General features: G+C 40.2%; 1 protein-coding gene across 10 annotated transcripts in view; it reads right to left on the reverse strand.

Moving 5' to 3' along the window:
• Positions 1 to 14,918, reverse strand: part of HTR2C (5-hydroxytryptamine receptor 2C) — a 242,138-nt gene that overhangs the window by 161,078 nt on the left and 66,142 nt on the right. The window contains exon 1 of one of the 10 annotated variants that reach the window (XM_054839536.1): positions 2,020 to 2,142. The exons of the other annotated variants lie outside the window; for them this stretch is intronic. The gene's annotated coding sequence lies outside the window, so the exon portion shown is untranslated. Of the gene's footprint in view, positions 1 to 2,019; positions 2,143 to 14,918 lie in introns of those variants that run through there. 10 annotated transcript variants of the gene reach the window in all.

Raw genomic sequence — 14,918 nt, forward strand, 5'->3', positions numbered from 1 at the left:
CCCCTCTTTTAAATTTAATTTCAGCACAGTGAAAGAATCACAGTTTTCTAATCCAGTTCCTGTTCTTGATCAGGGCTTCAGGTCTAGAAAGCAGGTTTTGGCCCATTACAGATTCAGCCTACATCCAGTTGAGAACAGACTTTTGTTTTTGCAGCCTCCACAAGCCACTTAAGTTGCAGCATTTGCCCTTGTAACAATTTTTGCTTTTAAATATCTAATTCCTTGTATTTTAGCACTTATGAGGATAACTACTATTCACACGAACACTCAGTTTTTCAAAATCACTTGATGAAAATCCTTGCTGTTTAAAAGTGCCAATTCATGGCAGAGAAACACAGAATATGGCTCTGCATCATCTCACTGATGAACTGTATCCACAACACAATTTTTGGACCCCATCTAGTACACAAGAATAGCATGAGCATGCACCATGTAAATAAGTTTTAAAATCCTGCAAAAAAACCAAACCACATTTCTTGCAGGTATTTTATCTCCTTAGGTGTGAAGTGATCTCCATTATGTCCACATTGCATGCGCTGTGTATGTGAAAAATACACACAGCATGTACAATGAGGACACTATAGAGCCAGATCAGAGAGGTCACAGCAAGTTGCTTCATAAAGGAAAATCAGCATTTGGTGGCCCAAGCACTGCGGCAGTGCTGGTAACTGGTCTCTACTGAAAAAAGAGTTGACGTAGACAAAAGCAATCCCAAAGATACAGCTGTAGACAAAAGTAACTATTCCAAATTGGGTAAGTTAAAAGAAAGGGAGTACATCAAAAGGCCTTGTAAGAAGAAAGTGTACAGGAAATAATCTAAGTTTAATTGCAACTATCAATATATTAGTCTAATGGTTCTGCAGTGTTACTTGAAGCCAACAGATTTATCAGTGCATTAAGCAGAAGTTTTAAAAATGGCTGCACTAGCATTTTTTTTCTGAACACTTGTTGTATTATATGGATCTTTAAAAACACATTATTGATAATTGCTAGGAAGACTCTGCAAAATATGAAAAAATTCTCCTGATCCTGTCAACTGCAAAATATTTCAAAACTTTTTGTAAAACAGTGCTAAAAGTATACTTTCAGAACTTTGTGCTTCAGGCTTACTATAAAACTTTATTTATTAAAGCCCACAGAAGTTTTTATGGTTATTGTAACTAGGTATTTATAATATCACAGCAGAAAAGATGGGATGGAGACATACTAGCAATCTCTGACCAAAAAAACAAAAATCAAAATGCAATAGATACATTAATAAAGTTTAAAATAAAAAAGACCAGTAAATATAAAATTAAAAATAAAGCCACAGCGCATTCCTCCTTCCATCTCTCACTGTCACTAACAACACGAGAAAGATGAGATTTTCTGCATGCCCTGAGGGCTCACAGAACTGTTCTTCCTGGCATTAGAGTAGTGGCATTAGGGTAGTGGCAGGGTGGTTTCCAAATGAAATTACCCTCATAAAAGAAAAATTTTCCAGAAATTTCTTCCCATTAACACTCCCTAGGAAGTCTCCTCTTTTTTTGTCCTAATGGAGAATTATGTTATACAGAAAGGAGTACAGTATTCTTAGCTTCACAATATTTTCAAAATCATCATCTCTTGCCAGCTTCAGTCCTCTCTTCTAATATTAGGAGAGCAGGTCAGAAATGAACAAAAATTCATAAGACTCTTCATAGTTAATGTTAGGTTCTTGCTATTTCCTCACCTTCCAGAAATGTCCTTTTTCATAGCAATTGTGTTTCATTTGTCATTACATAAATTAAAAACATATAAGCATCTTTATTTCACAAACAAGGAACTTAGACTAGAGAATTTAATTTTTCTTACCAGTCATTGCTATATTTTAAATATTGTTCAAGACAGCTTTGAGCACACTCAGTAGCCAGAATATACATTCACAAATCTGAGTCCCTGTATGATAACACAGCATGTCTGTTCTCATGCTCTTCATTATAGTATAAATGGTTTATCTCAATTGAGCCTGTTTCTCAAGAGTCAAGGATACCCCTTTACCTGAAACGAGGTCAGAACTGCAGGAGTAAAGGCAGAACCCAGCTTTGTTATGCAAACATAATCTTGTTCAATAGTTCGTTTAATTCAGTTTTTCTAATAACTGGGAGATTTCTAACTCATTGCACTCGTATGTTGCTATGGCAGCATAAGATATAGTATATCAATTTCTGTGAATCCAGACAGATTCCAAAATGCAATTCTTCTTTCCAAGCATTAATTCACAGAATGATAAAGTCAGATTTAAATTATTCTATTCACACCAAAAAAAAAAAAAAAAGTGCAAGTTTCCTATTCTTGACCTAAAGAAACTGCTTGGCCATTGTAAAAATATTGTTCACTGGAGTTTCAAAAAATCTCAAATGCACTGTATGTTCAGCCAAATAGCTACCTTTGCTGATATCCTTCACTAGGTATGTGAACCATGCCTGTTCTTGGTTCAAAGGCAGCCTCTGCCAGGGCTGCAGAAAACAGAAAATCCAAACCAGAGCCTCCTTTCAGCAGCTACTGATCTTTACAGTTACCTACATGGTCTGCATAATGAGAGAATCACCTTACTGCAGTGGCAACTGTTAGTATCACACAGCATTTATACCAGAAAGCATCTGTCCTTCATAATGCCAAAGTCCCATAAAGACTTGTCATACTATCAGACAAGGTAGTAAATTTTTTATATTAGATCAATTAAGCAGCTGAAATCCATACTCTTAAAATGAAAAAACTGTAAAGACCCCATTACTATCTACATCATCCATTTGTGTATATGCTTTAGAAAAAGGCTCATATGCTTTTAACAAACAGAGGTTGCAATCTCTGCAAGTCAGTAAAACATAGAAGATGATTTAAAGAGCACAGAAAGGTTTGCTAGAAATACAGAACTGATACCCCACTTTGTGTGCCAGCACCAGGGAAGCAGCTCCCTCCTTCCCTCAAGAACCTCTCATTAATTCAAAAATTCTGAACTGCATCTTCATAAAATGCAAAAAAGATTGTGTTCTCTTTTACCAGCCCTCGTGGCAGAAAAAGATTGAAATTTATATCAAGTGTAGGCATATGTAATTACCAAAATATATTTTCTATATCAAGCTGATAATAGGTCCTATTCAATATCCATTACATTCAAATGAACAAATACAACCACTGAATGCCAGAAGTACATTCAGAATATTTAAAATTTCATATAGTGAAGCCACTGACAATTTTTGAAATATTGAATTATGAATCTTTTAACACCTCAGGCTCATGGAACAGAAAATGATGATAAACTATATAGGTTAGGAGCTAATTCTAAAGGTCATTTGAAAACTTTTCATATGCTTCCATAAACTACCAGAAGGACAGAAATAAGAACAAATCAAGGACTTCAATATATATTAATCCGTCATGTTGCCATATACAGTATTACCTTTTCAGTTATATAGTGCCTATGCACATCCAATTTCTAATTTTATAAAAGAGGCAGGTCTTCTTATTATATCTAAAGAGCATATCCATCTACAGGGCAGATTAGCCATTCTGTTACTCTGTTACCTGTTCATCAATCACACACGATCAGATAGCTAACAGCATTTGGCACTCACACAATTTCTTTCTCTGAAGAGCTTTATCAATATTACAGGGACACTGACCGCTTTTTTCGATAGAATAAGGAAAAACCTGAAAGATTTCCAGCCCACTGCTTATCAACCTGTGCCAACATATACCTGGTATGTGCCCAACGACTGGCCCCTGGAGAGTAGAGGCTTACCAGCCCCAAAGTGGAGATGTGGCACATAGTCAGGTTTCTGTGTTCAAACTCCAAGTGGCAGGGAACAACTGGAGAGGGGTCCCTGGGTTTCAGACAGGTCCAAAGTGGTATCTCAGGCCCACACCCCAACCTTCAGCTGAAAGTCAAAGCTCTAGCACCCCTAAAAAACTGGTAATGTGAGGGTATGTGTGAAAGGGTGCAGAAAGCAGAAGAAGGTAGAGATCTCTCACCTGTGGTGAAGAAGGAGATATGGGGAGAAAAATAAAATCTGGCAAGGGAATGGTGACAAAGGGTGCCGCCTGCAAAAGTTTCACAGCTGGTGCTGGCCACTGCAAGATGGCTGTTGGAGTACAGTATTTGGAAAACCACCAGGAGTTGATTTTCTGCCTAGTGCAGCAATGGCAGCGATATGGGTTCCCAAGAGTTTTCTGAGCTCACCCTTACTGACCACCATGTCGCTTTGTTAGACCCAGCATTTACACTGTGCTATTAATACAGCCTTAAAAGACTTCTGTTTCACAGTGCTGAGCTTCAGAGTGGTCCATCTGCTTAAAGCTGCTCATACTTCCTGAACTGAAGAAGGAGAATTATTAATGAAAACTGGAAAACTAACATAAAGCTCACTCTTCTTCCAGGGCATGAATCCAAAGTCTAATAGTTAATATTTCCAAGCACCACTTGAGCCAGCTCCAATTTTACTAATTAATGAGCAGCAACGCTCCTTACCCTTTAAAGCATTCTGGCAAAAGAAATCCCCAAACCCAGCTTTGAAGAGGAGGTCATGCCCAACCTGTCACTCACTCTGATGGACACGCTTGGTCTCCAAAGCTTTGGAGAACATTTTTTTCTCTTTGAACCAGTGCAAGGCTTACATGGAGGGCTGCACAGTGGCATCTGCTCTGGGACAGAGCACAAGCCAGCTGTCCCCCTAAAGAGGAGTTTAACTGTGCCCTGAGGCTGCACTGTGGCCTTCCACCCCACCGCACTCTCCATCCATCACCTGGGAGCAGGGATGGGGAGACACATGCACTCTCTTCTCTTTCCAACTTCTGCAGCTCTCTAACCGGCCCACAGACATATTAGGTGGCATTGTTCTCTAGGAGATGCAACTACTCAGAGTAGCCCAACATTTACTTTTAGGAAAACATGTCATTTCACATAGAAAATATTGTCATATTAAATAGAAAACTGATTATTCTGAGATCAATCTAATCTTCTTTCTGTAAACAAATTTTAAAAAACAAGGACCGGGAATGCTAAAACAATTCTCATTTCTGCAATGGAATTTGAACAGACTATTAGGAGTAAATAGGACTGCAGACAGCCTTTTTTCCCCCTAAACTCTTCTGCTATCAAGCCTCGTTAGAAATTCCACAGAAGCCAGTTCCCTAATAGTTTTCATCTTCTTTCTGGGATTTCATTAGACCTAAAAATGAAGAAACTTTTGCATAAATAATTTCATCATACTACAAAGCATCAGTTTGACTTCACTTCTAAAAACAGACAAGTATTTAAAATACTTTACTTAGCTACTAGGCCTATGCAGCCCCAAACATTTCTATTACCATTATAAAGCCTCAGAAAAACATCAGGCAAATACAAGCAGCCGCTCCTTCCAATTGCAGTATGTTCTTCATGCCCTGATTTCATTTTCTTGAAACACATTTCTTTTTCTAAAATAAAACCCAGAACTTCTCGCAGAAAGTGACCACAAACAGGGAGCAAACAGGCCCCAGCTTTACAAACACGTACACAGGCAGGACCAGAGCGTGCTCAGCCCCTATCTGAAATCTGGCTTGTGACTCTGTCAGAAGTTACTAGTCTCAAAAAAAAAAAATCTGACAGATTTCAGCACAACTGAATCGCAGGTCTTCATGAGTCAAAACAAAAGGAGTCAGAATTTACAGTACTCTCCATTTTCAGTACAGGAGATGAGGCTTTAATAGATCAGAAGCAGGAAAAAGTAAAGTCTCTGCTCTTCAAACAGAACCTATGTGCCATCTTGTACATGTGGAGGGCAGTCAGATATTAAATGGGCAAAGCAAAACAGCAGAAAACCTAAAATAAAGCTTCATATCCACTATAACCTTTCTTTCAGAAAATACTCTACAGAGCATGTCTGTTCTGACAACCAGCTACTAACAATGTGTGCTATATTAAAAAAGTTAGTATCTGAGCATCTAGCAGCAGGGTATCTGCTGGGTGAGAGACCACGGCTGTGAAATTTAGCTGAATAGTGAAAGCACTGGGGAAGTGCATAATCTTTAAAAAAATCTACTCCTGCACAACAGGAGAGTTGAAGCATGTGTTTTCACTGAACAATTCAAAATGACAGTAAGCAACACACAGGGAAGTCCATCAAAAATGCATTTCTTCAGACCACAAAGCACTACAGATGCCTGGCTCAAATATTCAGTGCCTTTCCCCAAACATCACAAGGGCTGGGGGCAAGAGTCACCAAACTCCCTGCAACACTGCCCAAGTTTAGTCTTTCCATTTTGCCTTATTGCCAGTCTGCATCTGCCACCATGCTACAGCCAGAGCAACATGGAGATGGGACAGGTCAGCTGGAGAAGCTGGATGACACTTATCAAGGAAGGAAGGATGGGCAGGGCGCTGGCAGAGCAGCCACAGCACTGGGCCTTTAGCTGAGGTGGATGGAGTATCCTTGCATGCACTGCAGTCACACCTTTGCCCGCAGTGCAGATGAGCCCTAAGAGCACGGCATTTGATGGATGTCAACTCTAATCCAACATTGCAATCTTTATATTCCTGAAAAATATCTTAACATCTTGCATTTATGATTGCAAAGAATCGAAGCTCCAGAAGGAAGATCATCATTTTGATGGTTAGGGTAGACACATTAACACTGAAATCATCTCAGAGATGGTGATAAATACACTAGCTACTTCACAAATACACCTTTTGCAAAATACTAGCCAGACTAAGACCTAGCAGTTCAATATTTATAGCCACCATGTGCTATATACTCTCTAGCAATAATAAAGCACCTGAAATGCTTGATGCTGAACTAAATGCTTCCTGAAGAAGAAAGACTGCTTTGCATAAGCTTCAGTAAACTACATTTTATAAAATCTCCTTTTAAAACCACCTTTTCTCAGATGACGCCATGTTTGGTAAACTATATCTTTCGGTGCCTTTTTAATTTCACTAAATTGTAAAAACCAGTGAAATAATGGGAAAGCCAAGGAAATCCAGTGCTGATGTACTACTACAATTAATTAGAAATATCTCCAAGTCATCATTGTGGGGCAAACCATTTTGAATATGCAAGGTTTGTGAGTTTCAGCCATTTGTGTAAAACTATCGAAGACTGTCTTGCTATAAAGCTTTAATTCCCATTTCAGAAAACTTGGAAGCTGACCTACTTTTTTCATTATTAGGTCAGGAAATACACCATGCAAATCATTCCAGATGAATGTGACAATATTTCCATATTAATAGGTTGCATCCACAATGTATAACATCATCCATTAGATAATAAGAGGCTTTGTTATTATTTTTCAATGCACTGGATGAATACATACACCTAGTAGCACTATTGAAATGGTAATTAATTATACTTTAATAGAACAAGCTGAGATGTTGCCTCTGCTCTACAGTACATAGTTGAGTGAGGTTATATGGTGCTATAGTACTTGGAAAAGATCCTTTTCTCACAATTTGACTACTCACAAGACTGTTTGGACATTGCATGGTGCTCCTGGAGGTCAGGGTGAAGATGGGGGAGGCAGGAAGGAAAAGGCTGAGCACGGTACATGTTGAATACTTTCTGTTCTGCTGCAGTTGTACAGCAGGATCCAATTCATAGTCTCCTCACATCAGCAGGTTAAACCAGCCTCGAGTCAGACTCAGCAAGGGCAGCAGCCAGGAGGGATTTCATGCAGAGCAGCACCACCACTATGGTAGTAGCAGCATCGAGGAACACTTGGTGACTACATGCAAGGGGAGGGATCTGGACCCTGAAGTGAGAAATGAAGAACACGGTATTACAGGGCTAGGCTCAGCAGGATCTCCATCCTGAGAGCAGCCCCCTTGGTGAGCCCAGCAGCTCCTGGCTGAACACAGGGACCCTCCATACGCCACAAGGAGAGACCATCTTGGAGAATCACAGGGCCTCCCTGCTCCTGCTGAGCTCTCCGTGCAGAGGAAGGCCCGAGCCTGAAAGCACTGTCTCCCACAGAGCCAGCAGCTTTGGCAGCATTTTGGCATGCTTGCAGGGACTCACTAGGATCAGTTAATCCTGGGGTCCCACCAGCATTCCCAGTGCAGGCTCTCCCCACCCCAAAGCAGAAATATGGCACGCTGCTGCACAACTGTCCCATGTCACCATTTACAACTGCCAACTGACACCTCTGTGGGTACATGGAGAGGTGGTTATCACCATCAATGTCACCAGGACCTTCCCATATCACAGCACACAACCCACAAGATCCCCTCCAGGAGCCGTCTGGGCATCATCCACTTTAGGAAGCGACTGCTGCGATTTTAGCACAGAGGCTCGTACAGCCACAGGAAAAAAAAAAATAAGGCTATCCACAAAAACAGGCTCTGGCTCAGCCAGGAAATGAGTGCTAAATGGTGAGTTAATCACGCAACTCATCTGCTGTCACACAGAAACAGCATGTGGAAAAAGGAGGTTTGCAGGCTTAGCACTCTCACTCCAGAGCAAGGTTTGTGCTCATCCTAGAAGGAAGCAGAACTGGTCCCAGTTGTAGGAACAGGCTTTCCAGTTACCTGCCTGTGAGTGAAGCTATCACAGCTCCAAGCGCAAATGCATTTTAACTCTGATTCTTCTGATCGTGGTACCACAATCGTACAAGCACTGTAGGAAAACACTAAAGCGCTATAGCTGGATACCCACGCCGCTGCTGCTGGCAGCTGAGGGCCTAAATATTTCACTGAAGACGTGGGGGGGAACCACTCATGCTGCAGCACTGAGCTCACTGCAGGAGCATGGACTGAAAAGGATCCTTCATCTCAACTCTCATCTGCCATGCAGACTGTATGTGTCAGTTCAAGATGCTGTAAGCTACTAATTGCATTTTTCATGGATGTTGGTAAAACCATCTTTAATAAAGCAACAACACAGAGCAGAGTCTCAGAGTGATACTTTTATAATCCCAGTGAAAAGATTAAAAACTATATTTTACTCAGTACTGATTAAACCAGATCTCTTCAAAACCACCCAATCCTAGAACATATAATTTCGCTCTCTCATGGCATTCATGTAACTTTGCCTTTTACTTTACTATTGATTTATAATTTTCTCAAAAATTATTTCTAAGTCACAGCTTCCAATTGAAACATTCTCCAAATTTATTTTACCATGTAAGTTAACTGAAAAAATGCACATTTAGCAATAACTTTATTCCTGTATAGTTATGTGGTTTTCCTAGTGTTTGCACAATATGCAAACACATATTTTAGAACAGAACAAAACCCACTCAAGCAGGGTAAACATGAAAGAGCCACCAAGCGCAATCATATAGCATACAGTGCCCAGTAAATTCAAAGCCCTTTGCAGAAGATGGGATGTCCCTCCTAAACAGACAAGAAAACCAACTCACGCTGCCCACGAGCATCCTGGGCAGAGCCCAGAAAGACAAGAAGGGTCATTCCATCTCCAAAGACACTGAGCACATCGTCTCATAAGCACTCTTTTTGGAAATACAAGCATGTATACTCAGTGGATCAGGAAGGACAGAAAGGAAAGGGACTTTTCCAGGATTGCCAAGGCATTGCTGCTGGCCTTGTTATGTACCAGAGCTCCCAATGCAGGTTTCAAATGAAAGAGGCTAACTGGGGCATAAGAGGCTTCAGATATTCACTGGAGAACAAGTCATTCCAACATCTTTGCAGTAAATCACTATTCAGTTTGGAAAATTAGAAGTACATCAACATGATAAGAGAGCTGAAAACAGCAGATGAACTCATAATAGGTTAATAGAGAATAAATGTAAATCAATAATTTAGAGTCACACTGGAAATGGTTAGCTGGGAGTAGGGGCTCTTCCAGCTATTGCAATGTCCCTTTTGAATATAAATAACGTCAACTGTCACACAGATGGCTCCACACTGGGTACATCTTAGCAAAACAAATTATGCAGTTTGTACACCACTGTTTGGACAAGGTAGAACAAAGAGCTATAATTTAAGTGATCTTTTAATTTTGAGGAATTTTTTTCCTTTCTAATTTTACTCAGAAGGGAATTATCAAGTGATCTGTAGCCCACTGGAAACATGAAATGGTTTCAGTTAACTTGATCTTGTGGAAAAATACATTTTCATCACAAACAGAAAGAGACTGTTGGTCTCTTTTTTCTGCAGCTTGGTGACCACAAAGAAAAAACCTGAACTACATGCAGATGATCTTGAAAGTTACCATATTAAAAAGTTGTATAAAATGAAGGTTTTTTTGAAACTGCACTGGAAAAATGTTTTTACAGAAAAAAGCTGTTAGATGAAATCACCAAGGGCTATTAATGCATACCTGATACTGGAACATTCATTATTTACCTTACAGAGTTTCCTGAATATAAGCAGAGAATAATGCTCAAAATACTACATAAAAGTTAATCCTGTACTTTACGGGGAGATAGCTGATAAATTAGATTAGTGAACCAGATGCAGAACAGGAGATGGATATGCAGAGTGAGACAGATGAAGCTGGGCAAACAGTATTTTCTGAATCTGTCCCCAGTGCTCATCTGCTAGGAGGCAGGCAGGGCACCCAGCACAGCAAAAGTGGTAGTCCGCAGAAGCAGCACCCTCTCCAGCACATACCCCATGCACAGGCAGGTTTTTATCTTAGTTCATGTTTGTACCTCCTCTGGAGCCTACCTACCTTCAATTCTACCAGTCCCAGTGGTGAGGCAGGCAGGGACAGCATGGAAGAGTCACCTGCCCGCTGTCCACCATGCTTTCTGCAGTCCCAAGCAGCTGCGCTGCAGGTACTAAAATGTCAAGATGAGGATCATTCATTTGGAAATCAGCAGCATATGATTATGTTAAACTGCAGCCCTGTATATACCTGCAGTACCAAAAATACAACCCTTTACCATGCCAATCAAAGCAGTATTTATAGTGGCTGTGAGAAAGCGGCATATCTAACGTGGATGGAGATGGTAACCCACCTCCCCCCTTCCCAGAGATGTGATGCTTTAGCATGGGACCTGATGCTGTGTGCAGACTCCATGCCAGCTGATAGACTGCCCTTTCCACTCAGAAAAGAGGCCAGAAGAATTAAAAATACATAAATAAATACCTTCCCACAACAATCCTAGTATTAAAATATTATAGGGAAAAAACTGAGAAATCACTGCACATGTACTGCTCATCGTTGCTCTGATGGCAAGTGCACAGCTCTGCCCCAATAAAAATGATAAATAACAAATCTTGTTATCGTTTTCAGCCTGCCAAAGGAAAGCATGATATGTCCTGATCTGAAAGCTAGATAACTCTGCAGCCTTTCTGGTCCATCTAATGAGGGGATATGGAATGGCAAAACCAGCTTCATAGTCAAAGAGGCAGTAGTTTGGATCTGCTAAAAGCATGAGGCTCAGCTTCATTTATATTTATTAAGTTTGTTTCTAAGCAATAGACCAAAAACGGATGCCTGAAAGTACCTGGCACGTTTTAGAACTGCAGAAATACCCCTACTTTAGTTTTATAGAGATCTTTCTATAAAATAGAAGACTGCACAAGGAGCTGAACTATCATCGCTTTTACTCTTCCAGCTTCACATTCTAAGTCACAGGGGTACAAAAGCTCTAATCAGCTGTGCTGCATTAATGCCTACTGTACAATAAAGTTGTGAAAGTCAACATATGGCTAGATATTATTTATTACTATTAAGAAAATTCAATTAACACAACATTTTAAATAACAGGAAATAATCACGTTGAAAGTGTAGGCAGACAAAGCTAGACCATTCATTTACTGTACGTCGCCAAAAGGGATTATTCACTCCCTGAAGTACCTGGGAAACAGCTTTCCATGGCAGAATGTTCGCCTACCACTCAGACAGATTTCTGTACTACCTCTGCAAAGACTTGCATGCAAGATTCAGTGGCAGGTCATTACGTGCTGTTTTGAAGATATTCCACAGCAGTATATTCTTCTGTCGCCATTTGTTTTTTAACATTGTTCAATGTTATCAAAACAAATCCTAGAGGTTGCCACTTGAGCTCCCAAGACCACTGCAGTCGCAGAACATTGGCGGAGTTTGTAGCTGCATTGAATCAAACGCTATTACAAGAAGATGAATGGGAAAGGATGAAGAATATTGTGACACCAGGAAACTATACATTGTGGCACGTGTCCTTTAACCACACCATACCCAATTCCCTTACAGGTGCCTTTGTGAGAACAGACGTGCTTAAAAAAAGAGGGATGTGGCTCTCCACTAGTCACCACGCGACTGGGTAGGTCCAGAATAACCCATGCAGCCTGACATTCAGCAATCAATTGCTGATCTTATAAAAATATTTGTTGAGCAAGAAGTACATTTATTCCTTTTCATTTTAGGTGCAGAAATAAAAAGTAATGAAGGAAAGTGATGTGGAGAGGCTTCATTATCATCAGTATATAAAAGTGCCACTGCATACTGATAATAACATCCTTCACATCTGACATTTTATTTCTTTCGTAGTGGTATCATGGAACTTAAAAGCTGATGCATAATAAGGAAAGCAATGATAAAAAAATGAAGTTTAAATTTGTGAACATTCTTTTAAACATTTATGAAACAAGGGTTTTAAAATCTATCTATTCAGGCTTATTGTTCTATTATAAAATATTGCCCACAATGTTTTTGTTCTGCTCCCCTTTTGAATAGCAGAAAAGACTTTGATATTCTTAAAGAGAGGTGCAGGGTACTATTTTAACATCATCCTCTAACACTTTTTCTGCTACTTGTAGAACAAAGAGTGATCCTAACCTTCCCAAAATAAAGGCAGATCTTTGGTTTTCCCAGTTACTGAAAGTAGTTGCATTTGATATTTGAGCTTCCCCCCCCCCCCCCCCAAGGTGGGGGGAGGTGGGGGATATAATAAAGAGCATCATCAGTATAAGATGAGATGTTCTCTCCCCAAATCACAAGACATCCAGGGTGGAATTTCCCTGACATTTTTCATTGGCTAAAGTAATTTTTTACAGTCAGAAAGTAATGTTTTGAACATTTCAAATCTGAATATATTACTGCTTTGAGAAATTTCACTTAAGCCCCTTATTACTTAAGACTAATGCCTCCTATTCACTCTCTGAAGAGGTTTGGCTGTCAAAAAGAATGATTTCCAGCCTTTTCACTAGGAAAGGACAACATTGCTACAAAATCTGTTTGTACAGATTTTGAGTGTTTACACCAGTACCTCATTACAACAGAGCATGGGTATAAAGTACAACAGAAGTCAATGCAAAATGAAATGTGCTTGGGACATGCAGTGAGAGACCTGTGTCCCTAATACAGTGCATATGACAGGGCAAGAGCTACTGAGAGCTTTGGACACAGCCCTGACCTACCCGCAAGTTTGCACACCCAACAGTGTATCCCTTGGATTTGGGATCACCAGAGCTTTGTAAAGGAAACCGACATATCTCCTGCTTCCTCCTTCTTGCTGAACCATCCAGGCACACTGTCCTGGTTTCAGCCTCCATTTCTTTTTCTTTTCAATTCTCTGCTCCATCCCACTGGCAGAGGAGAGGAGTGAGTCAACGGCTGTGTGGTTGCTTCAGCTGCCTGCCAGGTTAAACTGTGACACACACCAAGCCCTGGGTTACCCACATACCCCGCTCCTACCTTGCTGCTCTCTGCATTGTTTTTTAAACAATGTTTATGAATAGAAGGGTCTGAACTGAAAGACACAAACTGATGGAACATATTGATCTTCTGCAACAGCTTACATTGTTCTGCAATTTGTCCCAGCTGAGCGGTGGAGAACTTTTATCATTCCCATTTTCCAGATAGGGAATGAGCTACCAGGCAACTCAGCTACTTGTTCAAGGTCATGCACATGTTTTTGCAAAAGAGTAGGTTCACTCTGGATCTCAGAGCTCCCACGTTGACATCCAAACCTTTATGCATCCAGTCCCTTCAAGGGAAGGACTAACGCCCAACTAACTGGCCATCTTTTTATACAAAAGAACTGAAGGCTTTGCAGATGTGTCCTGTGCTTCTTGTAAATGAGTTAAGTGGGACTGAATGTAGAAAAAAGTGTGTTAAAAACTTCACAATTATGTTGCTTTATTTTTTAGTGTGCAAACTATTAAAATATCTGAAGTTTACTGAAACTTAAATGATCAAACATCATATTTTTTCCCCTTCCCATCTGCTGTAATACTGAGAAGTAACAGATCACCTTTCATTGTTTTGTCTGAAATTAAAAAAAAATCCTAATATAGAAGTATTGGCTATAAAAATGTATTCAACACCTGGACAAATGGGAAAATATTTTCCTATTTAAAGACAGCAGGTCTGTCAAGAGACCTGCTACTTTATTGACAAGTGAAAAATCCCAGTGAGGCACTCCAGCAAGCCCATCTCCTGGGGGACAGACAAGTAACTGGGAGCACTGGTAGCACAACAGGGGCAGGCAAAGAACCCCTTCAGAGAAGGCAGGGCTGCATCTCTCATTTGCTTGTAAGTTATTCTGGAAAGTTTCCCAGACTACAGATCTGCTCCTCTACTTTGCAGCCCCATGGATAAGAATGAAAAGGAAATCTGAATTGCTGTCACTGAGGTTTGTGGGAAGCCGCCTCTTTGCTATCGTGCTGTATTATTCTAGGTCCTAATTTGATATCTTCCAGGTGTTTCACACTGCAGAATGCGCAAAACTTCAGTGTCCTACTGCAAGACTACGAGATTCAAAGTAGTGGAGTTTCTTCCTGAAGCTACTCACATTGAACACCAGTTAGTTTAGCATCATAATTTTTCCCTTGCAAAAAATAAATAAATAATAACCAAACAAACAAAATCCATCAACCCAAAAGAAACCAATATATATTTGAAAGGTTACATTTATCTTTCCAGTTTAGGTGGTCAGCAGCGAAGACAAGCACTTCTGACAGTCACTTTTTAAAACCCACAGAGTGGATAATGGCAACACTCGGCTCACCACATTTGCTGTGTTTGAAC

Source organism: Grus americana, chromosome 12 (assembly GCF_028858705.1).
Source record: "Grus americana isolate bGruAme1 chromosome 12, bGruAme1.mat, whole genome shotgun sequence".
In the NCBI taxonomy this organism is placed as follows: Eukaryota; Metazoa; Chordata; class Aves; order Gruiformes; family Gruidae; genus Grus; species Grus americana.